The sequence below is a fragment of the Capricornis sumatraensis genome, chromosome 16 (assembly GCF_032405125.1).
Source record: "Capricornis sumatraensis isolate serow.1 chromosome 16, serow.2, whole genome shotgun sequence".
Taxonomy (NCBI): Eukaryota; Metazoa; Chordata; class Mammalia; order Artiodactyla; family Bovidae; genus Capricornis; species Capricornis sumatraensis.
Window position 1 is genome coordinate 16848623 of NC_091084.1, and position 27750 is coordinate 16876372.

Here is a 27750-nt window from a genome sequence, read left to right on the forward strand (position 1 = left end):
GGTAAAGTGATGTCTTTGCTTTTTAATATTCTGTTTAGGTTTGTCATGGGTTTTCTTCCAAGAAGCAATCATCTTCTAATTTCATGGCTGCAGTCACAATTCACCGTGATTTTAGAGCCCAAGAAGGGAAATCTGTCACTGCTTCTACATTTTCCCCTTTTATTTGCCAGTAAGTGATGGGACCAGATGCCATGCTTTTAATTTTTTTAATATTGAGTTTTAAGCCAGCTTTTTCATTCTCTTCTTTCACCTTCATCAAGAGGTTCTTTAGTTCCTCTTCACTTTCCTCCATCAGAGTGGTATCATCTGCATGTCTGAAGTTGTTGATATTTCTCCCAGCAATCTTTATTCCAGCTTGTAACTCAACCAAGCCCAGAATTCTACATGATATATGCTCTGCATATAAGTTAAATAAACAGAGTGACAATATACAGCATTGCCATACTCCTTTCTCAGTTTTGAACCAGTCAGTTGTTCCATATAAGGTTATAACTGTTGCTTCTTGATCCATATACAGGTTTCTCAGGAGACAGGTAAGATGGTCTGATAGTCTCATCTTTTGAAGAGTTTTCCACAGTTTGTTGTGATCCACAGAGTCAAAGGCTTTAGCATAGTCAGTGAAACAGAAGTAGATTTTTTTTTCTGGAATTCTCTTGCTTTCTCTATGATCTGGTGAATATTGGCAATTTAATCTCTGGTTCCTATGCTTTTTCTAAACCCAACTTGTACATCTGGAAGTTCTCAATTCAAGTACTACTGAAGCCTAGCTTGAAGGATTTTGATCATAACCTTCAGTCAGTCAGTTTAGTCTCTCAGTCATGTCCGACTCTTTGTGACCCCATGAACCACAGCACACCAGGCCTCCCTGTCCATCACCAACTCCTGGAGTCTGCCCAAACCCATGTCCATTGAGTTGGTGATGCCATCCAACCATCTCATCCTCTGTCATCCCCTTCTCCTCCTGCCTCAACCTTTCCCAGCATCTGGGTCTTTTCAAATGAGTCAGCTCTCCACATCAGGTGGCCAAAGTATTGGATTTCAGCTTCAACATCAGTCCTTCCAATGAACACCCAGGACTGATCTCCTTTAGGATGGACTGGTTGGATCTTGCAGTCCAAGGAAATCTCAAGAGTCTTTTCCAAGACCACAGTTCAAAAGCATCAGTTCTTTGGCACTCAACTTTTTTTATAGTCCACCTCTCACATCCATACATGACTACTGGAAAAGCCATAGCCTTGACTAGACGGACCTTTGTTGACAAAGTGATGTCTCTGCTTTTTAATATGTTGTCTAGGTTGGTCATAACTTTCCTCCCAAGGAGTAAGCCTCTTTTAATTTCATGGCTGCAGTTACCATCTGCAGTGATTTTGGAGCCCAGAAAAATAAAGTTAGCCACTGTTTCCACTGTTTCCCCTTACTAGCATGCAAAATGAGTGCAATTGTCCGGTAGGCTTGAGCATTCTTTAGTACTGCTCTTCTTGGGAATTGGGATGAAGATTGAAACCATATCCTACTTAAATTTCAGATGCAATTCAAATATTATTATCTACTGCTTCTACCCCTCTATGCCAAAATTAAATTCTCCCACCTCTAATTCTCCTAGAGGTCTCTCCTTGGGCATTTATTTATAGCATTTGCATTGACATTTTTAAAGAACTATTTGTTATAGTCAGTAAAATTTATATTCTTGATTATGGACTCTTTCAGTGCATTTTTCTTGCTATTTAAAAATTTTATCTTAGAAACTTCTGCTTCTGACATGTAGCAGATGTCCAATAAAAATAAAACATGTGATCTTTTAAAAATATAAATCCAGACTAACTAGTCCTCTGCTTTAACCCTTCTATGGATCCCTACTGCTTTTGAGATAAAGCTGAAGCTTCTTAATATGACTTAAAAGTTAAAATATGAAGGCTTCTGGCTTTCACTTATGATGTAGAAAACTGGGCGGTCACTCCAACACTTACCAAAAAGAAAAAATTAACTGGATAATCTATAGAGTCATAACTTCTCTTGAACCCATCAAAAAGCTTAATTTATAAGGCAATCAACTACCCTAAAATATATTTTAAAAGACAGATATCTCCAAGGTATCTCTTGAGCATTCTTTAGTACTGCTAAAGAGAAATGGGCTCTTAATTACCAGATGCTGAATACCACACAGGCTAGTATGAAAAAGCTGGTACATCAAAATTTTTGGCAAACTGTGAAAGGCCAAGCATGAACTATCATTAGAGTATAGAACCCCTAGTAGTTATGGATATGATAGCAGGTTTCTCCCCATAGACCTCACTGACTGTTCATATGAGAGATGGGATCAAAGGACGAGATTGGAGAAAAACTCCCTTGTGATGAAAGTTTGTCAAAAGGGAACAACAGCTATCTCAAAAAAGCACAAAGCCCCTCCAGACTTTTCTAACCTATCTTCTTCATGGAACAAAGGCCTTAAACTTCTAGTGAAAGTACAGCAAACTTGTCAGCAAAAGCTCAGGGCACAGGTGAAGAACCATCACAGGTGGGAATGTACACAGAAAAAAATTCTATTTCTGGGGAAGTGGCAGGAAAATAGCCCAGAACAGTAGACATCCTTTTCCACTGAGGTAGGCAGAGTCACTGAGAAGCCCTCACTACTGAAACCCAGAAACACAGTATATGCCAAAGATGGCGGCTAAATCAGGACAACAGAAAACACCTTCATCCTGTCACCAAAACCAGACCAGAAGGCACCGAGTGACATATAACAGCAGCCTACTACTAAGTATAGGGCAAGAGCGTGGAGAAAGACTCTGTTTCTAAGGGCCACAGTTAATGTCCAAAGTTGCAAGTAGAACAGAGACATTGAGGGAGTTTTGGGGGAGAATGGATACATGTATACGTATGGCCGAGTCCCTTACCTTTTCACCTGAAACTATTACAACATTGATAAAAATCGGTTCTTCAGATTTTTAAAATACAAAATAAAAATTTTTTAAAAGAACAGACATTGAGAAAAATCTTTCTGAAACCATACTTGATCCTAAACACACAGGAAAACTAGAGGAATTTGGATCTGTGAGGTGTTGAGGACAAACATAACAACAGCAAAGCCCAAGTCCAACTCAACCTCTGACTAGATTGACTTAACACTTGATACGTAATATCTAACAAGAGGCAGCATGCTCATTTCCAGGAGTAAGCAGTATTTATCTCAGTCTCTACTGTCCTACGTAAGATGTCAGGATTTTAACCACAAATTATGATTCACACAAGGAAACAAGAAATGATACACTGTTAAGAGACAAAACCATTGATAGACTCAGACTCAGATACAGTCTAGATATTTAAACTATCAGATAGAAATATAAAAATAGATAGTATTAGCATGATAAAAACTGTGATATATAAGGTAGGCAATATCATAAATAGATGGATAATATCAACCAAGAACTGAAAATCATAGGAAAGACTCAAATGGAAATGCTAACAATGATAAAAATGGTAACAGACGTGAAGACTGCCTTTGATGGGCTCATCAGTCTAATGACCTAGAAAACAGGTCTTTAGAAATTACTGAACTGAAGCACAAAGGGAAAAGATATCCATTAGAAATAGGATATGGTATTCAATAGCTATGGTATTTGAAAAACCAAAAAGGAAAAAAGAAAGAAAGAAAAAAAAGCAAGTGAAATATGGTATAATATTAAATAGTCTATATATTTGGAATCCCAGAAGAAGAAAAAGACTGATGTATTTGAAGATAGAAAGGCTGAGAGGTTTCCAAAATCAATGAAAGATATGAATCTACAAATCCAAGAAGTTCAGAGACCATCAAGCAGGATAAATTAGAATAAAAAATAAAATAATAAACATAGACACATCTTATTCAAATGTCTAGAAACCAAAAACAAAGTGTTAACCAACTAGGCAGAAACACACACACAAACACATACACACATTATATGCAGAGGAAAAAAGATGAAAATTATAGTAAATTTCTTGTCAGAACAATTTAAGTCAGGAAACAATGGAGCACCATCTTTAGAGTATAGCAGTATGTGAGAAAAAAGGACAATCTAGAAAATTTCATGCACAAAGAAAAAATATAAAGACTTTTCCTGATGATACTTGAAATAATTCATTCTCAAAAGACCTGTAGTAGAAGAAATGTTAAAAGAAATTCTTGAGGCAGAATAAATGCAATAATAGACAGAAATTTGATTCAACATGAAGAAATGAGAGTACTCTAAATAGAATTAATAAAACTAAATATATTTTTCTCATTTTAATTATTCCAAAAAATATTGGACTATTCAAAACAAAGACAGTGGCCATGTACTGTGTATCTATATACTATGTCTAAACAAAAATATACTGTAGTGTACCTGAAAGTAGCACAAAGGGTGGGAGGGATCAATGAGAACCATACAGTTGTAATATTGGTATGCTATACCTGAAGTGGTAAAGAATTATTCAAAGGTAGACTGTGATTAATTAAAGCGCTATATTGTAAATTCTAGGGCAACCACTAAAAATGTCATTAAAGGTTATAAGCCCTAGTGAACATAAAATCAAATAATAAAATACCCAACCCAAAAGAAGGTAGTATGAGAGGAATAATAATTTCTAAAATGGAACAAATAAAAATCAACTGACAAAAAAATGAAATTAGTTTTTTGAAAGAAAAAAATCAACTGACAAGATAGTCAATTTTGTTTCAAGTATATTAGTAACTGCATAAGTAGTTTATATGTGCCAATTAAAATTCAGAGATTGTCAAATTGGATTAAAAAGCAAACTATTGCTGTCTATATAAAATACTGTCTTTAAATAAAAAATTAAATAAGGTGAAAATTAAGGTTGAAAAATAAATACATATAAATCTATACATACATAGAAACTATTCAAAAGAAACTGAAGTGGCTACATTAGTATCAAACAAACAAACCAGACTTCAAATCAAAGAATAATATAAAGAAGAGTACTAGGGTTTCCCTGGTGGCCCAGTGGTAAGAATCCACCTCCAAATGCAGGAAACATAGAATTGATCCCTGATCTGGGAAGATCCCACTTCTCAAGGAGCAACTAAACTTGTGTTCCACAGCTATTGAGTCTGTGTTCTAGAATGCAAGAGCTGCAGCTTCTAAGCCCACATGCCGCAACTACTGCAGAGCCCGTGCTCTGCAACAGAAGAAGGCACTGCAATGAGAAGCTCATGCATCACAACTAGAGAGTAGCCCTCACTTGTCACAACTAGAGAAAAACCCACACAGCAACGAAGACTCAGCACAGCCAAAAAAAAAAACAAAGAGTGCTACATAATGTATGTAAAGTTAAAAAGGATCAATTTGCCAAAAAGATATAACAATCCTAAACATGTATATGCCTAACAACAAAACTTCAAACAACATGAGGTAAAATCTTCCAGAATGAGAAGAAGAAATAGTTGTTGTTCAGTCACTAAGTTGTGTCCAGCTCTTCGTGACCCCATGGACTGCAGCATGTCAGGTTTCCCTGTTCTTCACCATCTGCACAAGTTTGTTCAAACTCATGTCCATTGAATCAGGGATGTCATCCAACAATCTCATCCTCTGGTGTCCCCTTCTCCTCCTGCCTTCAATTTTTCCTAGTATCAGGGTCTTTTCTAATGAGTTGGCTCTTTGCATCAGGTGGCCAAAGTATTGGAGCTTCAGCTTCAGCATCAGTCCTTCCAATGAATATTCAAGGTTGATTTCCTTTAGGATTGACTGGTTTGATCTCGTTGCTATCTGAAGGACTCTCTAGAATCTTCTGCAGCATCACAGTTTGAAAACATCAATTCTTTGGCTCTCAGCTTCATTTATGGTCCAACTCTCATATCTGTCCATGACTACTGGAAAAATCATCAGTTCAGTTCAGTTCAGTCACTCAGTCGTGTCTGATTCTTTGTGACCCCATGAATTGCAGCACGCCAGGCCTCCCTGTCCATCACCAACTCCCGCAGTTCACTCAGACTCACGTCCATCGAGTCAGTGATGCCATCCAGCCATCTCATCCTCTGTTGTCCCCTTCTCCTCCTGCCCCCAATCCCTCCCAGCATCAGAGTCTTTTCCAATGAGTCAACTATTTGCATGAGGTGGCCAAAGTATTGGACTTTCAGCTTTAGCATCAGTCCTTCCAAAGAACACCCAGGACTGATCTCCTTTAGAATAGACTGGTTGGATCTCCTTGCAGTCCAAGGGACTCTCAAAAGTCTTTTCCAACATCACAGTTCAAAAGCATCAATTCTTTGGCACTCAGCTTTCTTCACAGTCCAACTCTCACATCCATACATGACCACTGGAAAAACCATAGCCTTGACTAGACGGACCTTTGTTGGCAAAGTAATGTCTCTGTTTTTCAATATGCTGCCTAGGTCGGTCATAACTTTCCTTCCAAGAAGTAAGTGTCTTTTAATTTCATGGCTGCAGTCACCATCTGCAGTGATTTTGAAGCCCCCCAAAATAAAGTCTGACACTGTTTCCACTGTTTCCCCATCTATTTCGCATGAAGTGATGGGACCAGATGCCATGATCTTTGTTTTCTGAATGCTGAGCTTTAAGCCAACTTTTTCACTCTCTTCTTTCACTTTCATCAAGAGGCTTTTTAGTTCCTCTTCACTTTCTGCCATAAGGGTGGTGTCATCTGCATATCTGAGGTTATTGATATTTCTCCCGGCAATTTGATTCCAGCTTGTGTTTCTTCCAGCCCAGCGTTTCTCATGATGTACTCTGCATATAAGTTAAATAAGCAGGGTGACAATCTTTGACTACATGGACCTTTGTCAGCAAAGTGATGTCTCTGCTTTTTAATATGCTGTCTGTGTTTGTCATAGCTTTTCTTCCAAGGAGCAAGCATCTTTTAACTTCATGGCTGCAGTCACTGTTCACGGTGATTTTGGAGCCCAAGAAAATAAATTCTATCACTGGTTCCATCTTTCCCCATCTATTTGCCATGAAGTGATGGGACCAGATGCCATGATCTTACTGTTTTGAGTCTTGAGTTTTAAGCCAGCTTTTTCACTCTTCTCTTTCACCTGCATCAAAAAGCTCTTTATTTCCTTTTGGTTTTCTTCCATTGGGCTTCCCTGGAGGCACATACAGAAAAGAATCTGCCTGCAGTGCAGATCAGGCTTTGATCCCTGGTTTGGGAAGATCCCCTGGAGAAGGAAATGGCAACCTACTCCAACATTCTTGCCTGGAGAATTTCATGGACAGAGGAGCCTGGTGGGCTATAATCCATGGCGTTGCAAAGAGTCAGACATGAATGAGCAACTTATACTACTATTACTTCTACCATTAGGGTGGTATCATCTGCATATCTGAGGTTGTTGATATTTCTCCTGGCAATCTTGATTCCAGCTTGTGATTCATCTAGCCTGGCATTTCACATGATGTACTCTGCATGTAAGTTAAATAAGCGGGGTGACAGTATACAGCTTTTGCTTACTCCTTTTTCAATTTTGAACCAGTCCATTGTTCCATGTCTGGCTTAACTGTTTTAACCTATAGAATGGGAAGAAAAAATAGACTAAGGGACAAATCCACAGAGCTGGAGACTTCAAGATTACTTTATAGTAATCAGTAGAACAAGTAGACTGAGAATTGATAAAGATGTAGAAAATCTGAATAACACTATCAAATAAGTACCTGAAAAGATGTCAATATTGTTAGTGATCAGAGAAACAGAAATCAAAAGCACAGTGAGATACCACTCATTAGAATGGCTAAAAGTAAAGAAGAAAAACTGATAGTAACTAACATGAGTAAGGATGTGAAGCAAGTAGAACTTTGATGCATTGCTATAGGTATGCAGAATGGCACAGAAACTTTGAAATACAGTTTGAAAAGTTCCTTGTAACGTGAATCATACACTTACCACAAGGCCCAGCAATTCTACTCCCAGGTGTTTACCCATGTGAAATGAAAATTTATATTCACAATTAAAATTGCACATGAATATTTATGGTATCTTTATTCATAATAACCCCAAACTGGAAACAATACAGACATCCTTCAGCTGCTGGATGGATAAATTTATCTGTGGTACTACGGAATACTGCTCAGCAACAAAAAGCAGCAAACTACTGATACACACAACACGATGAATCTCAAATGCATTACAGTAAGAGAAACACGCTAGACTCAAAAAAACTACGTATGATACGCCCCGTTTCTATAACATTCTTATAAAGGTCAAAATCTAGGGTCAGAAAACACATCAGTGGGTGATAAAAGAAGGAAGGATAGTTGACTACAAAGGGACAATAGAGGATTTTCTGAGATTCACAAAACTGTTCTATATCTTGATTGTCATGGTGAGTACATGACTGTGTATGTATCAGTGTATACATATATAGATGTGTCTATTAGAAATATACAATAAAACAGGTTAATTTTGCTCTAAGTAAATTATGTCATAATTTTAAATAAAGAAGGAAAAAAGTTCCACATGATCTGTTTAGTTCCCCAGCCTCGTGTGCTGTGAATGTCCTCTTAGTCACTACTCTCATTGGTCATCTTCCACTTCTTCAAATGCACCAGGTATTATGACCTTTACACGTACTATTCTTTGTCTGACAAACTACACACTCTTCATCAGTTAAATTTTACTTATCTTTCAATCTCAACCTAAATCCTAGGTTCAAATCCAAGACCCACTGCTTACTGGTTGTGTAAGATATTAATGAATATCTCTGTAGGTTTCCATGCCTATAAAATTAGCAATATGAATAGTAGTTATCTTGTAAAGTTTCCTAGAGGATTACATGAGAAAATACATATTCATTGTTGTTTAGTTGCTAAGTCATGTCACACTCTTATGTGATCCCAAAGGCTGTAGCCCATCAGCCTCCTCTGTCCATGGGATTTCCCAGGCAAAAAGACTGAAGCAGGTTGCCACTTCCCTTTCCAGGGAATCTTCCTGACTCAGGGATCAAATCCATGTCTCCTGCATTGGCAGGCGGGTATTTTACCATTGGGCCACCAGGGAAACCTGGCACAAAATAACATAAGATACATTATAATTTTATATGATATGATTATCTCTCCTCAAGATCTTCCCTAACTCCCTTGTTATACTATCTCCTGTCATTTTTCTTCATAATCATAATAAAATCTGTGTTAGCATATTCATGCGCATGTTCATTTACTATCCAACTCCATGGAAGTTAGAATAATACCTGTTTCATGGACTCTACTTACTTATCTAGCTGTCCATTTATCCACACTATATATGTCTATGACACAATGTAGGTACTTATTAAATATCTGTTGAATGAATGAACAGTTAGAAGAATGGTGTCATAGATAAGCAGCATTCTCATAACTTGACCCCTCTCTGGGAGGCAAGTGCCACTGTGATCCTGACTACACTCACAAAGTGGCTGGGTCATGAATATTGCATGGTGGTTCTTTTTAGTTGGAGCTCAGCATCCGCTTCATAAAGTTAAGTGGCACTTCTTTTCCTCCTTACCCTACTCTGCTGCTTCGCCCCAGCACTGTGTCTGCATTCTCAGCTTCCTCATGACAGTGGATAAGTCAGGCTCTGATGTGTAAACTGAGCCACCTTCAGCTGATGGAGAGACTGAGAAGCCACACGTTAACCTCAGTTGCCAATCCCATTCTCCACTCCACCTTGACCAGAAAGCCCTGTGTTCTGAAAAGTACACACAAGCCCCAGCAGGACCCATCCTCTGATCCCCTTGGGATCTGAATCTGAGTGTTGGGGGGATTGGTTCACATACGGGATGATAGTGTGTTCTGTGAGGAAGAAGATTTCTTAAATGAAAGAAATTTGTCAGTCAGAACCCTAAACTTCTCTGCTCTGAGACTGTTCCCTGAGAGTGGGACTCAGGAAACGGAAGTCAGTTCTCTTACTGGTGGAGAAAGTATTACCGGAAACCCAAATGAAGACGGCGCAGACGTCGGTGGCCGGAAGGAAGCTGACCGATGCCGGACTGTGGTGCATCAGGACACAGAACTCGGGGCTCCAGAGGAAGTTGGCAAGCAGTAGGTGCAACACAAATGAACAATAGATCACAAATGAACATCATGCATATCAGTGGTCCCTTGAGCTAAAGCCCTGAAATGCAAGCAGTGACTCAGCTCCGATGGGAGGCAGTCTACTCCTGCTTCCCTGAAAGGCTCTTGGAGAAAAGAGATCTTTTCAAGGTCTATAAACTGATGGGGACCAGGGAGCTTTCAGGCTCCACCTATAAGCCCTTTCGTGGGGGCTCAGATGGTAAAGAATCCGCCTGCAATGCAGGAGACCTGGCTTTGATCCCTGGGTGGGGAAGATCCCCTGGAGAAGGGAATGGCTACCCACTCCAGTATTCTTGCCTGGAAAACCCCATAGACAGAGGAGCCTGGTGGGCTATAGTCCATGGGGTCACAAAGAGTTGTACACGACTGAGCGACTAACACTAAAAAGATTCAGAAAGAAAATTTAAGAAAGAGAATATCTGAAAGAACTGGACTACCATCGCAAACAGGTGGGAGTAGGGGATGCAGAGCTATTGAAATTTAGGAAACATTATTGTAAATGTTAATACTTTTTCTCACTCGCCAGCTGGCGAAGCTGGATAGATGTCAGTTATACTTGCTGATTGATTGAGCTGCGATCCCATCATCATGACCGCTGTACCATTCCATCTGGCATTTAGACTCTGTGATTGGGATTGTTTGGGAAGAAGGCCAAGATAATCATATCTGGCTCACTGCAGTCTGCTTCAGCAGCTGCATGTAAACCCAATCCATGGTCCAAAATATATCCATCTATACAATATACATTTTATTTGGAGTTTGATTTAGAAGTGATAATATTAACAATAGGAACATTTTACATGAATGAGTGAACAAAATCAGGGTGCTGAATGATGAAGTTCAACTTATGCTATTTAATAGAAGGCCATTTAGAGTTATGGAAATTCCATATGGAATCATATCTCATGATTATCATACATACATATAAAACCAAATTACAGTTCATGCTGATAAATCACAGGTTAGCTAAAGACACTCCAAGGTCATAAAACTTAGTAATGTGTGAAATTTGCCAAGGTTACAATGAGGCAGTGGATTACTTTTGTTTCTTTGAAAAAATAACCTTTACAGACCATGTCACCAAATGAGCAATTAATAAGAAAGAACACATCATTAAACTCTGCTCTTGGGTAATTTATATGCCACAGTGTTCATTGTTCATAACCCAGCCATTTCTTCATGAATCATAACATTGTCTTAATTATCACTACCATTCTCTGGTAATTGGTTTCCTTCTCTCTTATCCAGGAATAGTTTTAAAACCTTTGAAGCTTTTTGCAAAGCACGTACCTAGATGTCAGGTGGGTTGTCATTTTAGGAGCAAATTAACTCAAGTTTTCCTTCACAATGTTCTTAGGTAATAAGATATTCTTAGGTATCCAGATGCCAGGAACAACAATGAAAATTACTTCTGTTACTATAATAACCATAAACTCTATAGATGTTTAGCAACAAACAGCCTCATTGTTCTGGATTTTCTAGAGATGTTGTTCAAAGCTTAACATTTCTTGAGCCTTCAGTAATGCAGTCTCTTGTGAATATGATCTGTCTTGGAATTGTTTCCTTAGACAAATAGGCAGAAACCAGCTGATGCAAGGCTGACTTCATGCTGAGCTAAGTTATGGTAGTGGAGGGGCCAGAGAGGCATGGAGTGATCCTCCTGGCCTTGTCTTAAAGAAAGATGATGGCTGTAGCTATTCACACAACTACAATGCATGAGATCATTTCTTTTAAAATGCAGACTTTTTCTTAAAAGAGTCCTTTGGGCAACCGTGGTATCAGATCATTGGTCCGCCTGAATTGTGCACTTTTCAACCAATTGTTCTGATGTCATATAAATCGCATCAGAAAGAGAAAGGAATAAATTTTTATTCAGCTAGTTTCTTCCTCAAAGCTATGAGATGGCCTTAGACAATGGATTCATTGTGTCTTTATACCAAGTGAATATATTGAAAATGTATGTGGGCAGAGAAGGTGGATATAGAGTAGAATCATGCCTCCCAAAACTCCATATGTGTACAAATTGCCTGGCAATCTTGTTTAAATGCAGATTCTAATTCAGTGGGCTTGGGGTGAGACCAGAGATGCTTTGTTTCTGAAAATAAATTCTCAAATACTGCCAATCTTCGCAGTCTAAAGACCTAGATATGATGTGAGTTGGTTATCAACACTTTAACTGCAATCAAACACAATATTGGTATAGGTGAGAAACAATAGATATGGATTTGGAGTACAGGTTTATAGCTGGGAAAATGTGGGTTTACATTTCCACACTTAATTTAACAACCAAGGACTTAAGTCACATAAGCCTTCAGAGTCCCATCTGTATGGGTATAATTATACCCACACCAAAGGGCTGTTACACATCAGTTCAGTCTCTCAGTCATGTCCGACTCTGTGACCCCATGAATCGCAGCACGGCAGGCCTCCCTGTCCATCACCATCTCCAGATTCACTCAGACCCACATCCATCAAGTCAGTGATGCCTTCCAGCCATCTCATCCTCTGTCATCCCCTTCTCCTCCTGCCCCCAATCCCTCCCAGCATCTGAGTCTTTTCCAATAAGTCAACTCTTCGCGTGAGGTGGCCAAAGTACTGGAGTTTCAGCTTTAGCATCATTCCTTCCAAAGAAATCCCAGGGCTGATCTTCAGTATAGACTGGTTGGATCTCCTTGTAGTCCAAGGGACTCTCAAGAGTCTTCTCCAACACCACAGTTCAAAAGCATCAATTCTTTGGCGCTCAGCCTTCTTCACAGTCCAACTCTCACATCCATACATGACCACTGGAAAAACCATAGCCTTGACTAGACGGATCTTAGTTGGCAAAGTAATGTCTCTGCTTTTGAATACACTATCTAGGTTGGTCATAACTTTTCTTCCAAGGAGTAAGCATCTTTAAATTTCATGGCTGCAGTCACCATCTGTAGTGATTTTGGAGCCCAAAAAAATCAAGTCTGATACTGTTTCCACTGTTTCCCCATCTATTTCCCATCAAGTGATGGGACCGGATGCCATGATCTTCATTTTCTGAATGTTGAGCTTTAGGCCAACTTTTTCACTCTCTTCTTTAACTTTCATCAAGAGGCTTTTTAGTTCCTCTTCACTGTCTGCCATAAGGGTGGTGTCATCTGCATATCTGAGGTGATTGATATTTCTCCCGGCAATCTTGATTCCAGCTTGTGCTTCTTCCAGTCCAGCATTTCTCATGATGTACTCTGCATATAAGTTAAATAAACAGGGTGACAATATACAGCCTTGACGTACTCCTTTTCCTATTTGGAACCAGTCTGTTGTTCCATGTCCAGTTCTAACTGCAGCTTCCTTGCCCTGCATACAGATTTCTCAAGAGGAACGTCAGGTGGTCTGGTATTCCCATCTCTTTCAGAATTTTCCACAGTTTATTGTGATCCACACAAAGGCTTTAGCATAGTCAATAAAGCAGAAGTAGATATTTTTCTGGAACTCTCTTGCTTTTTCCATGATCCATCGGATGTTGGCAATTTGATCTCTGGTTCCTCTGCCTTTCCTAAAACCAGCTTGAACATCAGAAAGTTCACGGTTCACGTATTGCTGAAGCCTGGCTTGGAGAATTTTGAGCATTACTTTACTAGCATGTGAGATGAGTGCAATTGTGCGGTAGTTTGAGCATTCTTTGGCATTGCCTCTCTTTGGGAATGGAATGAAAACTGACCTTTTCCAGTCCTGTGGCCACTGCTGAGTTTTCCAAATTTGCTGGCATATTGAGTGCAGCACTTTCACAGCATCATCTTTCAGGATTTGAAACAACTCCACTGGAATTCCATCACCTCCACTAGCTTTGTTCATAGCGATGCTTTCCAAGGTCCACTTGACTGCACATTCCAGGATGTCTGGCTCTAGATTAGTGATCACACCATCATGATTATCTTGGTCATGAAGATCTGTTTTTGTACAGTTCTTCTGTGTATTCTTGCCACCTCTTCTTAATATCTTCTCCTTCTGTTAGGTCCAGACCATTTCTGTCCTTTATTGAGCCCATCTTTGCATGAAATTCTCCCTTGGTATCTCTAATTTTCTTGAAGAGATCTCTAGTCTTTCCCATTCTGTTGTTTTCCTCTATTTCTTCGCATTGATTGTTGAAGAAGGCTTTCTTATCTCTTCTTGCTATTCTTTGGAACTCTGCATTCTGATGCTTATATCTTTCCTTTTCTCCTTTGCTTTTCGCTTCTCTTCTTGTCACAGCTATTTGTAAGCCCTCCCCAGACAGTCATTTTGCTTTTTTGCATTTCTTTTCCATGGGGATGATCTTGATTACTGCCTCCTGTACAATGTCATGAACCTCATTCCATAGTTCATCAGGCACTCTATCTATCAGATCTAGGCCCTTAATTCTATTTCTCACTTCCACTGTATAATCATAAAGAATTTGATTTAGGTCATACCTGAATGGTCTACTGGTTTTCCCTACTTTCTTCAGTTTAAGTCTGAATTTGGCAATAAGGAGTTCATGATCTGAGCCACAGTCAGCTCCTGGTCTTGTTTTGTTGATTGTATAGAGCTTCTCCATCTTTGGCTGCAAAGAATATAATCAATGTGATTTCGGTGTTGACCATCTGGTGATGTTCATGTGTAGAGTCTTCTCTTGTGTTGTTGGAAGAGGGTGTTTGCTATGACCAGTGCATTTTCTTGGCAAAACTCTATTAGTCTTTGCCCTGCTTCATTCCACATTCCAAGGCCAAATTTGCCTGTCACTCCAGGTGTTTCTTGACTTCCTACTTTTGCATTCCAGTCCCCTATAATGAAAAGGACATCTTTTTTTGGGCGTTAGTTCTAAAAGGTCTTGTAGGTCTTCATAGAACCATTCAACTTCAGCTTCTTCAGTGTTACTGGTTGGGACATAGACTTGGATAACTGTGATATTGAATGGTTTGCCTTGGAGACAAACAGAGATCATTCTGTCGTTTTTGAGATTGCATCCAAGTACTGCATTTCGGACTCTTTTGTTGACCATGATGGCGACTCCACTTCTTCTGAGGGATTCCTGCCCACAGTAGTAGATATAATGGTCATCTGAGTTAAATTCACCCATTCCAGTCCATTTTAGTTTGCTGATTCCTAGAATGTCGACGTTCACTCTGGCCATCCTGTTTGACCACTTCCAATTTGCCTTGATTCATGGACCTGACATTCCAGGTTCCTATGCAAGATTGCTCTTTACAGCATCGGACCTTGCTTCTATCACCAGTCACACCCACAGCTGGGTATTGTTTTTGCTTTGGCTTCATCCCTTTATTCTTTCTGGAGTTATTTCTCCACTGATCTCCAGTAGCATGTTGGGCACCTACTGACCTGGGGAGTTCCTCTTTCAGTATCCTATCATTTTGCCTTTTCATACTGTGCATGGGGTTCTCAAGGCAAGAATACTGAAGTGGTTTGCCATTCCCTTCTCCAATGGACCACAATCTGTTAGCTCTCTCCACCATGACCCACCCATCTTCGGTTGTCCCACGGGTATGGCTTGGTTTCATTAAGTTAGAGAAGGCTGTGGTTCTAGTGTGATTAGATTGACTAGTTTTCTGTGAGTATGGTTTCAGTGTGTCTGCCCTCTGATGCTTCTTGCAACACCTACCATCTTACCTGGGTGTCTCTTACCTTGGGCTTGGGGTATCTCTTCACGGCTGCTCCAGCAAAGTGCAACCACTGCTCCTTACCTTGGACGAGGGGTATCTCCTTACCGCCGCCCTTCCTGACCTTCAACGTGGGATAGCTCCTCTAGGCCCTCCTGCGCCCGCGCAGCCACTGCTCCTTTGGTTGCTCCTCCCAGCCACTGCCCCCGGCCTCAGGCGCCGCCCCTTTTCTCCAGGGCGGGGTGGCTTCTCCTGGCCGCCCCTGACTTCGGAATCGGGGTGTCTCCTCCCGGCCGCCACATATGGAAATGTATAAATGACATTTTTTATTTCAAAGGCATAGCTCAGGGCTTAGCATAAAGCAATTGCTCAATAAATGGAATTGAGATCAGTCCCCCTGGGGCTAAGCTCACTTATGTGCCCAAGGCATGACTCAGGGTCTTTGTCTATGTCATCTACCTGAGCTGACACCTCAACTCCAAATTAACAACACTTAATTTCATTTTTAGCTTTCAGTTTAGGGAATATGAATATTTAACCCTTTGCCTTTCAGAATTTCCAGTTGTTTTATCAATCACAAAAATAAATTAACTCAAGGGTATACGATGTTGATAAACATGCCCCCATAAGAAATTTTTTAAAATTATGAGTTGCAATAATTTCTCAATATCATTCAACGAGTATCTTCTTGCCCAAAAAAGTGATAAAATAATTTAAAGCTTACACACAGTTGTAGTTTGGAGGTTTGTCTCTCACATGCAGCTGGACACAGAGGCCCTCATTCTTGCTCAGAGAAGTGGCTGCTCCCTGTATTCTGTGCACCATGGACCCTTCTGTTACTTCTCCAATTGGCCACACCTTAGTAGACCAGTCACTGCTGATCCTCTATGTCTGTTGGGCCCCCAGAGCTCCACCAGCCCCATCACTAACTCTCTGAGTTCTAATGGTACCTGTCCTGTGGGGGAAACAAGAGGGGGCATTTGGAGAACAGAGAACGCATTCAATCTTCTCATTACATGTTGTTTAAAGTATCTCCAATTAGGCATGCCCAAATCCAGATGAGTCATTGAAAATATGACTCACTGAATTTCTGGAAAACTGTTTTTTGCATTTTTACAGGTTCTGTGTCCTAGGATTCAGACGTTGACTGGGAAACCTGAACAAAACAAAATTGTGATCAACATTTGCTGCATCATCCGTCCCTCTGATCTCCACTGTGCCTCCACCAAACTGCCCAGAGGCATAGCAGCACCTGACCGGGCTGTATCCCAGACATGCTCAGTTGTGTCTTGTCCCAAAGGCAGAAAGCTTGTCTTCTTCCCCAGGAGACTCACAGAGCCATGTAAATAGGCCTCTGAGGGCCAGTCTCATCAACTTACCTGACATTTATAGACATTTCTGAATATGCTTTCACTCTAGTCATACTTAGGTTCCCTCTTGTACTCTGAACATCAAGGTGCTGAGAAGCTCTAATGAGGAAAATCAGAAGAAAGGAAAGAAAGAAAAATAATATGTATTGATTACTTAATTTCTGAAGGCACATTGTTAATTTCTTTACAGATAAGTTCTTTTCACACAAAAATCTAATGAAATAGTTTGGTTTTCTGTCCCTATTGCCTAAATAAAGAAATTAAAGCTGAGAGGCAGCAAGTGACTTGACCAAAGTTTCCACATTAGTAAGTTCCAAGTTAGGATTTCAGCCCAGGCTTGGCCTCAAAGAGCATGCCATTTCTACTCTACCACACCACAAAGAACTATAAATTGAGAACAGAAGTGCCCACAAAAAGCTAATCTATTAATGTGTTGAATGCTAATGAACATTATTCAATTGATAGGCATTAGCTGTGACACATTTGCCAGGAATATGACCCTCCTTTTGCAAATAGTCTCATTATTTATAGGGCATTGAAAATTGCTTCACTGATGTATTAATCATATTTTAGTACAATATTACTACTTACTAAATTCTGATGTTATAATACCCTATTTGTATGATGCCGCACAACTGGTTAGAAAGTGAAAAAATGAAGCCATTTAAAGCACTGCTTACCTTGTGATAGCTAAAAGATTTACCATCTCTAAACATATAAGAGAATTAACTGATTTTTTTTTAAACTATACCCAAACTCTTCTCATACTGATCATGGGGTTCTCAAGGCAAGAATACTGAAATGGTTTGCCATTCCCTTCTCCAGTGGACCACATTCTGTAAGACCTCTCCACCATGACCCTCCCATCTTGGGTGGCCCCATGGGCATGGCTTAGTTTCATGATAGGATACTGAAAGAGGAACTCCCCAGGTCAGTAGGTGCCCAATATGCTAATGGAGATCAGTGGAGAAATAACTCCAGAAAGAATGAAGGGATGGAGCCAAAGCAAAAACAATACCCAGCTGTGGATGTGACTGGTGATAGAAGCAAGATTCGATGCTGTAAAGAGCAATCTTGCATAGGAACCTGGCATGTTAGGTCCATGAATCAAGGCAAATTGAAAGTGGTCAAACAAGAGATGGCAAGAGTGAACATTGACATTCTAGGAATCAGTGAACTAAGATGGATTGGAATGGGTGAATTTATGGGTGCATATCTTTAACTTATATGCAGAGTACATCATGAGAAACGCTGGGCTGGAAGAAGCACCAGCCTGAATCAAGATTGCCGGGAGAAGTATCAATAAGCTCAGATATGCAGATGACACTACCCTTATGGCAGACAGTGAAGAGGAACTAAAAAGCCTCTTGATGAAAGTGAAAGAGGAGAGTGAAACAGTTGGCTTAAAGCTCAACATTCAGAAAACGAAGATCATGGCATCCGGTCCCTTCACTTCATGGGAAATAGTTGGGGAAACAGTGGAAACAGTGTCAGACTTGATTTTTGGGGGCTCCAAAATCACTGCAGATGGTGACTGCAGCCATGAAATTTAAAGATGCTTACTCTTTGGAAGAAAAGTTATGACCAACCTAGATAGCATATTCAAAAGCAGAGACATTACTTTGCTGACTAAGGTCCGTCCAGTCAAGGGTATGGTTTTTCCATTGGTCATGTACGGATGTGAGAGTTGGACTGTGAAGAAGGCTGAGCACCAAAGAATTGATGCTTTTGAACTGTGGTGTTGGAGAAGACTCTTGAGAGTCCCTGGGACTGCAAGGAGATCCAACCAGTCCATTCTGAAGATCAACCCTGGGATTTCTTTGGAAGGAATGATGCTAAAGCTGAAACTCCAGTACTTTGGCCACCTCATGCGGAGAGCTGACTCATTGGAAAAGACTCAGATGCTGGGAGGGATTGGTGGCAGGAGGAGAAGGGGATGACCGAGGATGAGATGGCTGGATGGCATCACTGACTCGATGGACGTGGGTCTGAGTGAACTCCGGGAGATGGTGATGGACAGGGAGGCCTGCCATGCTGCGATTCATGGGGTCACAAAGAGTCGGACACGACTGAGCGACTGAACTGAACTGAAACTCTTCTCAGGTTTTATGATGCATATAAGAAAGGCTAATATCTATATTGTTCATCTTTAACCTTCATGAAAAACAAAAGAAAACTAAGGACCTTTAAAATTTTTTTTTAAAAAGTCAAAATAGTACAAGTACATGACATTTTTAAAAAATCAGATGTTTCAGAGAAGATTATAGTGAGAACCAGTGGTCTCCCATCTCACTCTTTAGAGTCAGAGTACGTTTGGCTTTAAGTCTGAGAAACATAATTAAAAGTGGCTTCAGGACTTCCCTGGCGGTCCAGTAGTTAAGACTTCAAGCTTCCACTGCAAGGGGTGTGGGTTCAATCCCTGGTGGGGGAGCTGAGATCCCACATGCTATGTGATGCGGCCCCCCAAAAAGTATTTAAAAATTGAAATGGCTTAAACAATTAAGAAATATGGTATCTCACATACCAAAGTCCCTGTGCAGGGTGTGGCTCAAGATTTTTGACCCGACTGCTCACAAACACTTGGCATGTAGCTATGTCCCCCAGAGTCAGAAGATGGCTGCAAGCTCTATCTGTACAAAGCAGTGGAAGACTGTCTCCTCAGTTAAGGAAGAGATGGCTGTCTCTTCAGTTTGATTATGCTCCTCCCTCCACTATGACTGAAACTAACCAATTAAGCTTCAGGCACTGTTCGTCCAGATCAATAATTTTCTACCTGATAAGATCCAATGCCCGTTTTGAAAACAAATTTTTCATAATCCCTTCTTCCCTAGCCTGGTAACATGTGATTGATACCACAACCCATCTACACCCACAATCTCAGAAAATACTTACACTAACAAGGTTTCTTAGACAAGTTCAGTTAGGCTAAGATTCTTGGCCTAAAGCTAAATAAACAAGCTCCTTCCCAGGCCCAGATCCACCCAGTATATATAAGCTTGTGACCTGAATATCCTAACTACCTGTCTCAGCTTGGGCTTTGTTTTCTATCTGCCTTGACCCCTGCTGGGAGGGTCTAGGCTGTCATCAGTGTTCACCCAAGCCTTAGGGAAGGGGTTATGCTGCTGAAGGGAGAGTCTTGAGCCCCCAGTTCTCTCTTCCTTTCTGTATGACACAATAGTACTAACTGCTTCTTAATGATTTAAATTCAGACCATTGTGATTGTTGGAGAGTGCTGTTCAAGTGACTGAGATCTCAGGGGTCTCAGGTTCAGGATACAGAGTCAACATCATCTTCTTTGCGAGCATACACCTCAAAGACATATCTTACAGATTCCTTAGGTCTGGATTTCCTAAATTCAGCCTTTCCCTGGGTCAAGTTTGCTCTATATTACTAAAGGGGAGACAGGGGCAGATAATGAAAATTTATTAAACTCCTACTATGTGTCAGGAACAATTTCCATGTGACGCACCTTCCCTAGGGTGCTATGAGACAGCTGATTCTGCACTTGATCTACAGATGCCAAGAGCATATCTCCACCTCTGATAGAGAGATGGGGTAGAGAGCAGCAAGGAAATGTGGAGCTGCAAATTGAGCTGGGTCTTGTTTGAGGTCAGGCTTCCCTGGTGGCTCAGATGGTAAAAAAAATCTGCTGCAATGACGGAGACCCACGTTTGTTCCTTGGGTTGGGAACATCCCCTGGAGAAGAGAATGGCTACCCACTCCAGTACTCTTGCCTGGAGAATGATGGACAGAGTATTCTGGAGGGCTACAGTCCACAGAGTCACAAAGAGTCGAACATGACTGAACCATCACCTTCAGTGCTTTCATTTGAGTCCAAAGTCCAGCCTCTTGACAGACATCAGTGAAATTATTCTTACCTTGTCTGCCATCTTGTTTCTACTCTTATTCTAAATCAAAGTGTTCTTGGGTTTCCCTAGTCCCAGAAGAATTCAGAGTAATCTAATCTGCATGCCTCCATGTCTAGCCTCCACATTTGTTGCTTAAATGCCCTTCCCAGGGGTCATTCGATTCTAATAAGACAATTTCAGTATTAGGAAAGTCCCTGCCTTGAGGCAGCCCTGTCCATCTTCATATGCAATGGTTGTTACAAAGCTCTTTCAGAACTTGCCTCCCTGAAACTTGGCCCACTGGAGCCAGTTCTGTTCTCCGCAGCTCCTTTAGAAAAATTTAATTCCATTTCACTTGGGCGCCCTACAAATATTTGAGCCAAATTTCACGCGATTGTTTTTCATGCACAATGAATGGGTCCACTTCATCAATACTTGATCAATTCATCAATACATGAGGCATCATTTTATTCTTTGGTTCCAAACTTTCTGCTTTCCTTCCTAACAGCTAGACTTGTCTCACATATCCCTTTACAAATGGTTCCTGTTTTCTGGCTTCCTATAACCTACTCCATTCTTACCCTGGCCTCTGACTAATTCTTTTCTCATATTCCTAAAGTTCAATTTTTCTCTCAATTAGTGTCAAACCCCATGCTGACTCTGGTCCAGTGATTACACATTTACATTTATCAACATGAACATTTCATTGAATATGCAAGGATGGAGGCTTGAGGGTGGCAGAAAAATACTTACAAAAATCAGTCTGATTTTCTTTTCCAGGCAAAAGTTTATTTGCTAGAGATAATACAGGGAAAAAAAGTATTTTTCAAATTATTTTTGAGCCTTAGAAATGATGCAGAAGGTAAATTTCATAGTAAACACATTTGTGTTCTGGTATGCAATAAACTGGAGGTTCTCAAAGTGTGATATTCATGGAGCAGCAGCACCAACATTACATGAGAATTTGTTAGATAAGCAAATTCTTGGATTGGCCCTTTAAACCTACTATTAATAAGTTAGAAACTCTGAGGCAGCCCCCAGAAATCTGTTTTAACAAGCTTTCCAGGTAATTCTGATGCACAACACAATCTGAGAATTGCTATAAATCAGGGGTCCCCAACCACCCAGTTGGGGACTGGCAACCCCTGTCAAATTAGCAGTAACATTAGGTTAGAAATAAAGTGCATCATAAATGTAATGTCCTTGAGCCATTTCCAAATCATTCCCCACCCTCCAGTCTGTGGAAAATTGTCTTCCATGAAATCAATCCCTGGTACCAAAAAGGTTGGGGACTGCACTTATACTAATTGGGCTTGTGTCCTTGATTAAAAAAAAAAAAAACAGTTAACATCTTTGGCATTTTTTAAAAATTTGCAAGACACTTTCAACTGTATTATTCAAACTATCCCAACTCTTATCACATTTCATGAAAAATAATGAGGGTAAACTAGATAATGGATGAAATACATTTCATACTAGTTGCCAACTCTGATCAATTGGTAGTGGTTCCCTGGATAATAATAGCTTTAGAGTCAAAAGAGACTAAGCTATTTAACTTCTAAATTTCTGTTTCTTCCTCTGTGAAATAGAAATTATATTACTACCTACACAAATCTAGTCTCAATAGGAAAATGTGCTTGTTTGGTGGGGTCTGCTCTGAGCAAGGGAGGAGGAAGTAGAAGCATTTATTGACCATACAGTTGCTTGCCTAACTGGAAATTCTCCACTCTAAATTCTCTAGCTGTTCCAAAGAGGGAACTTAAGGAAATAAGTCCTTTGTTTAAAAAAAAAAAAAAAAAAGTCACTCAGTTTAGAACAGAGAAGAGTTTCTAAGGAAATATTTCATTTTATATGGACCCCAAGAAGATATTGGGCAAACTTGGGGAAAAAAAAAAATCTCCTTTTATCATTTCCTTCCTTGGATCTTAGAAAAAACTAACAAAAATGAAACAAACAGCATGAAAGTTACTATTTCTTAAAAATACAATTTTGTGATTTCTCAAGATTCCAGCAAATGAAGCAAAGAATTTCATCATTTCTCAAATATTATGACATTAAGATAACAATTCAGATTTGAAGGTCACTTAACCTGACCTGCCTCTTGAGAAATCTGTATGCAGGTCAGGAAGCAGCAGTTAGAACTGGACATGGAACAGACTGGTTCCAAATAGGAAAAGGAGTACGTCAAGGCTGTATATTGTCACCCTGCTTATTTAGCTTATATGCAGAGTACATCATGAGAAACGCTGGACTGGAAGAAACACAAGCTGGAATCAAGATTGCCGGGAGAAATATCAATCACCTCAGATATGCAGATGACACCACCCTTATGGCAGACAGTGAAGAGGAACTAAAAAGCCTCTTGATGAAAGTGAAAGTGGAGAGTGAAAAAGTTTGCTTAAAGTTCAACATTCAGAAAACGAAGATTATGGCATCTGGTCCCATCACTTCATGGGAAATAGATGGGGAAACAGTGGAAACAGTGTCAGACTTGATTTTTGGGGGCTCCAAAATCACTGCAGATGGTGATTGCAGCCATGAAATTAAAAGACACTTACTCCTTGAAAGAAAAGTTATGACCAACCTAGATAGTATATTCAAAAGCAGAGACATTACTTTGCCGACTAAGGTCCATCTAGTCAAGGCTATGGTTTTTCCTGTGGTCATGTATGGATGTGAGAGTTGGACTGTGAAGAAGGCAGAGCACCGAAGAATTGATGCTTTTGAACTGTGGTGTTGGAGAAGACTCTTGATCATCCCTTGGACTGCAAGGATAACCAACCAGTCCATTCTGAAGGATATCAGCTCTGGGATTTCTTTGGAAGGAATGATGCTAAAGCTGAAACTCCAGTACTTTGGCCACCTCATGCGAAGAGTTGACTCATTGGAAAAGACTCTGATGCTGGGAGGGATTGGGGGCAGGAGGAGAACGGGATGACAGAGGATGAGATGGCTGGATGGCATCACTGACTCGATGGACGTGAGTCTGAGTGAACTGCGGGAGTTGGTGATGGACAGGGAGGCCTGGCGTGCTATGGTTCATGGGGTCGCAAAGAGTCGGACACGACTGAGCAACTGAACTGAACTGAACTGAACCATGGTTAGCAGCAGCAGCAGTAGCAGCAACAATGGTCCAGTTTAGACAGATAGATGTAAACACTGGGGCACTTCCCCAGGGATCCTTTCCTTTGGCTTCCTGTATATCTTCTGGGGTCACCTATCCCACATCTGGGATCTGGTCTAGCTAAAATCTTGTCCTCTAAGTGAAAACACCCCAAACTTAAATACATTTCTCACCCACTTGAGCCCTCCTCCTTATTCTTTTCCAGTCTGAGTGATGAGCTTGGCTCATTGTTGAGACAAAGTGAGGTGATGATTGGCATCTTTGAGCCCCAGTGGGCGATTTGAGTTTCCCTGGCTCAGGTGAGCAAGCAGGTCCACCGTATACCTGTTGAATGACTTAATTAATGAGTCATTCTTTATAGTCGTACTCCATGGAACCACACACAGAGATACAAAGAAAGGGAAGCAGTTTTACAGGTGTCTATGTACTGTACTTTTTCAATACAATGATAGATGCATGAGATAATAAAGAGAGGACAAGTAAGTTCACATATAGTAGGAGATTGGGTATTATTTAATAGTTCTTGTTAGTAACTGATCCAAATAAAGCTCTGCAGAGCATCCTTGCAGTTTTGAACCCATTCTCAAAGGACCTAAATGAGTTATTTTCAATATAAAATCCCTGACTCCTAGTGAACCATAAGAAACCTCTGTGTTTTCATGGTCTGACTTCCCCAGCTGAGCAGCATTGTTAGCTAGGTAGGTGTGTTTGAATTTGACCCAAACATCTATCTTCAGTAATTTACTTAACTACTTAGAGCCCTAGTTTTCTCATACCTTGATTCTCAAAGTTGGTACAGGAGAATGGTTCACGATGGTGACATAGAAGGATTCTGAACTCATCTTTTCCCACACCAAAATTACAGCTATATGTGGAAAATTTCCTCTGCAAAGCAAAGAAAACCTCCAAAAATCACTGAGAAACACTTACCCATTAAAAGAATAGGAAAAAAAAAAAAACCCACACTGAAATAGATGGAAGAGGCTGAGACACCATCTCACCATAAACCCTACTCCTGGTGTGGCAACCTACAGTTAGGAGTGAACTCATAACCCCTACCTGCTCCCTAAGGAGCAAAGGATTTCAACCCTGTATCTGACACCATGACTTTTTTTTAATATAAATTGATTTATTTTAATTGGAGGTTAATTACTTTACAATATTGTATTGGTTTTGCCATACATCAACATGAACCCGCCACAGGTATACACGTGTTCCCCATCCTGAACCCCCCTCCCTCCTCCCTCCCCATACCATCCTTCTGGGTCATCCCAGTGCACCAGCCCCAAGCAACCAGTATCATGCATTGAACCTGGACTGGCAATTCGTTTCATATATGATATTATACATGTTTCAATGCCATTCCCCCAAATCATCCCACCCTCGCCCTCTCCCACAGAGTCCAAAAGACTGTTCTATACATCTGTGTCTTTTTTGCTGTCTCACATATAGGGTTATCATTACCATCTTTCTAAATTCCATATATATGCGTTAGTATACTGTATTGGTGACACACCGACTTTTAAGACCTGCATCTGAGAGATGAGCCTCCAAAACATTTATCTTTGAAAGTCAACGTTGCTATAGTGCGCACGTGTGCTCAGTCGTGTCTGACTCTTGGTGACCCCATGGACTGTGGCCCACCAGGCTCCTTGTCCATGGGATTCTCCAGGCAAGAATACTAGAGTGGGTTGCCATTTCCTCCTCCAGGCGATTTTCCTGACCCAGGAATCAAACCCAAGTCTCCTGCATCTCCTGTATTGGCAGGCAGAGTCTTTACCGCTGAGCCACTTGGGCAGCCCCTGATATAGTGTGCTGCTCTTTAAATCATTAGGTGCCATGCAGATGATGGTGTTTCCATATTGGATCTTTTGCTGTAGATATTAATAAGCCCTAAAATAATCTTTTTAAACCAGAGCTACAATAATGGCACTATAAAAGATTCTGAGATATGAATTTTTTGACAGTTGGTTTTTGATAGTCATCTTGTTTGGTATTTGCTCTGACAAAGCAGGAAAATGAGTCCTAAGGCAATTTGCAGATAGGTAGAAGGTCATGAGAAATTCTACAAGAGTCTCTTTTCTAGGCTCTTCTCCACTTAAGTTACACATGGTATCCTACATCCCGTTTATTGCTTTCCAAGTTATTAGCAAACAACGCATTTCAGAACACTGGAATACTCACTGTTAGCCTTCCAGCTCTAGGAATCCTATCTAGAAGAGCAGCTCTGGTAATTTCACCCAGGCAGCAGTTTTCACTGCTTTGACATTCAGCAGAGAACACAGAGGACTCACTAGGCAGAGACGGAAGGAACTGGAAATGAAGGCAGACCCCTCTCATCTTTTGACCCTATGCCCAGAGCATCAGGCTACTGTCTGAATGATATCACCAAAAAGGGGGTAGGATAACCCCACCTGTCTGTAAATATATCATTCACTGGGCTTGTCCCTTATAATTCATTACCCAAATGAGATAATGACATAATGCACATGATATCCATGACACAATTTATATAAAATCCTTAAGCACAGTGCCTGGCACATAGTGAGATGTCAGTAAATTTAACTGTTCAAGATATGATTAGTCATTCATATGAAGTGAGGCATTAAAACTACTTTAGACACAAGACAATATATTGAGCCCAGAAGAGGTATTCATACTCAGTCCACCAGTGGCTCTCTAGATTCAACCTTTAGCCCTGGTAGGACCCCTAGGAATAGGACATGGGATGGGGCTCTTTGATTTGAAAGATTTAAAGAGTTGATGAGGGAGAGCAGAGTCAGGAGGACCCTGTGATGGAACGAGATGAGGTTGCGAGGGTCCTGCTGGGAAAATTAAGATGCAAAGTGGAGGAGAAAGATGAAAGCTTATGTGGAGTAATATAAAGAATCCTTCTCAAGAATCAGGAGACATGATCCTCATCCAAGCTCAGCCCCCAGCCAGCTGTGTGACTTTTCCAAGTCACTCTGTCTGTCTACGTGTCAGTGTATTCAACTACCAAGTGATGGAGTGGGGTTAGTCCCTCCTTAGAACCTTCCAAGAGTACCAAAGACAAAGCTTTCCTACTTTTCTTAAGCCAGGCTCCATGTGTAATAAGTTCATAATGTAGAGGAAAACTTTGAAGAGTTCTATAAATGTAACAACTCTTAGAGCTATATCAGGTGACGAACAAATGAGGCTGGGCCTGGCGTGCTGCAGTCCATGGGGTGGCAAAGAGTCGGACATGACTGAGCAACTGAACTGAACTGAACAAATGAGCCAAGACTACAAATCTACACTTTATAAAACACAGTACAAGGAGTTCCATGGTGGTCTTGTGGTTAAGACTTGGCCCTCCAATGCAGAGGGTGCAGGTTCAATCCTTGGTCAGGGTAAAATCCCGCATGCCTCACAGCCAAAAACCCAAAACATAAAACAGAAACAAAATTGTAACAAATTCAATATAAACTTTAAAAATGGTCCACACACACACACACAAAAAAAAAGCCTCACAAAAAATAAAACTTGGTACAGTGTCTATTGTCTCAAGACTCCAGTAAATCTTATCCACATCTTACTTTTTTTTTTCCAGTGGAAAACCAGTAAAGATACCATGAAAAAAACACTTTTTAAACAATTATGTTTCAACTGATAGAGAACAGGCATGTCAGAACCTTTGCAGTTGTTAAGAATTCAAAAATATATATGTTCTAACATTGGTTTGTTTCCACTCATGGTATATTATTTATTTTGAAATTATGAAGAATGTTGAAGAAAAGCATGTGA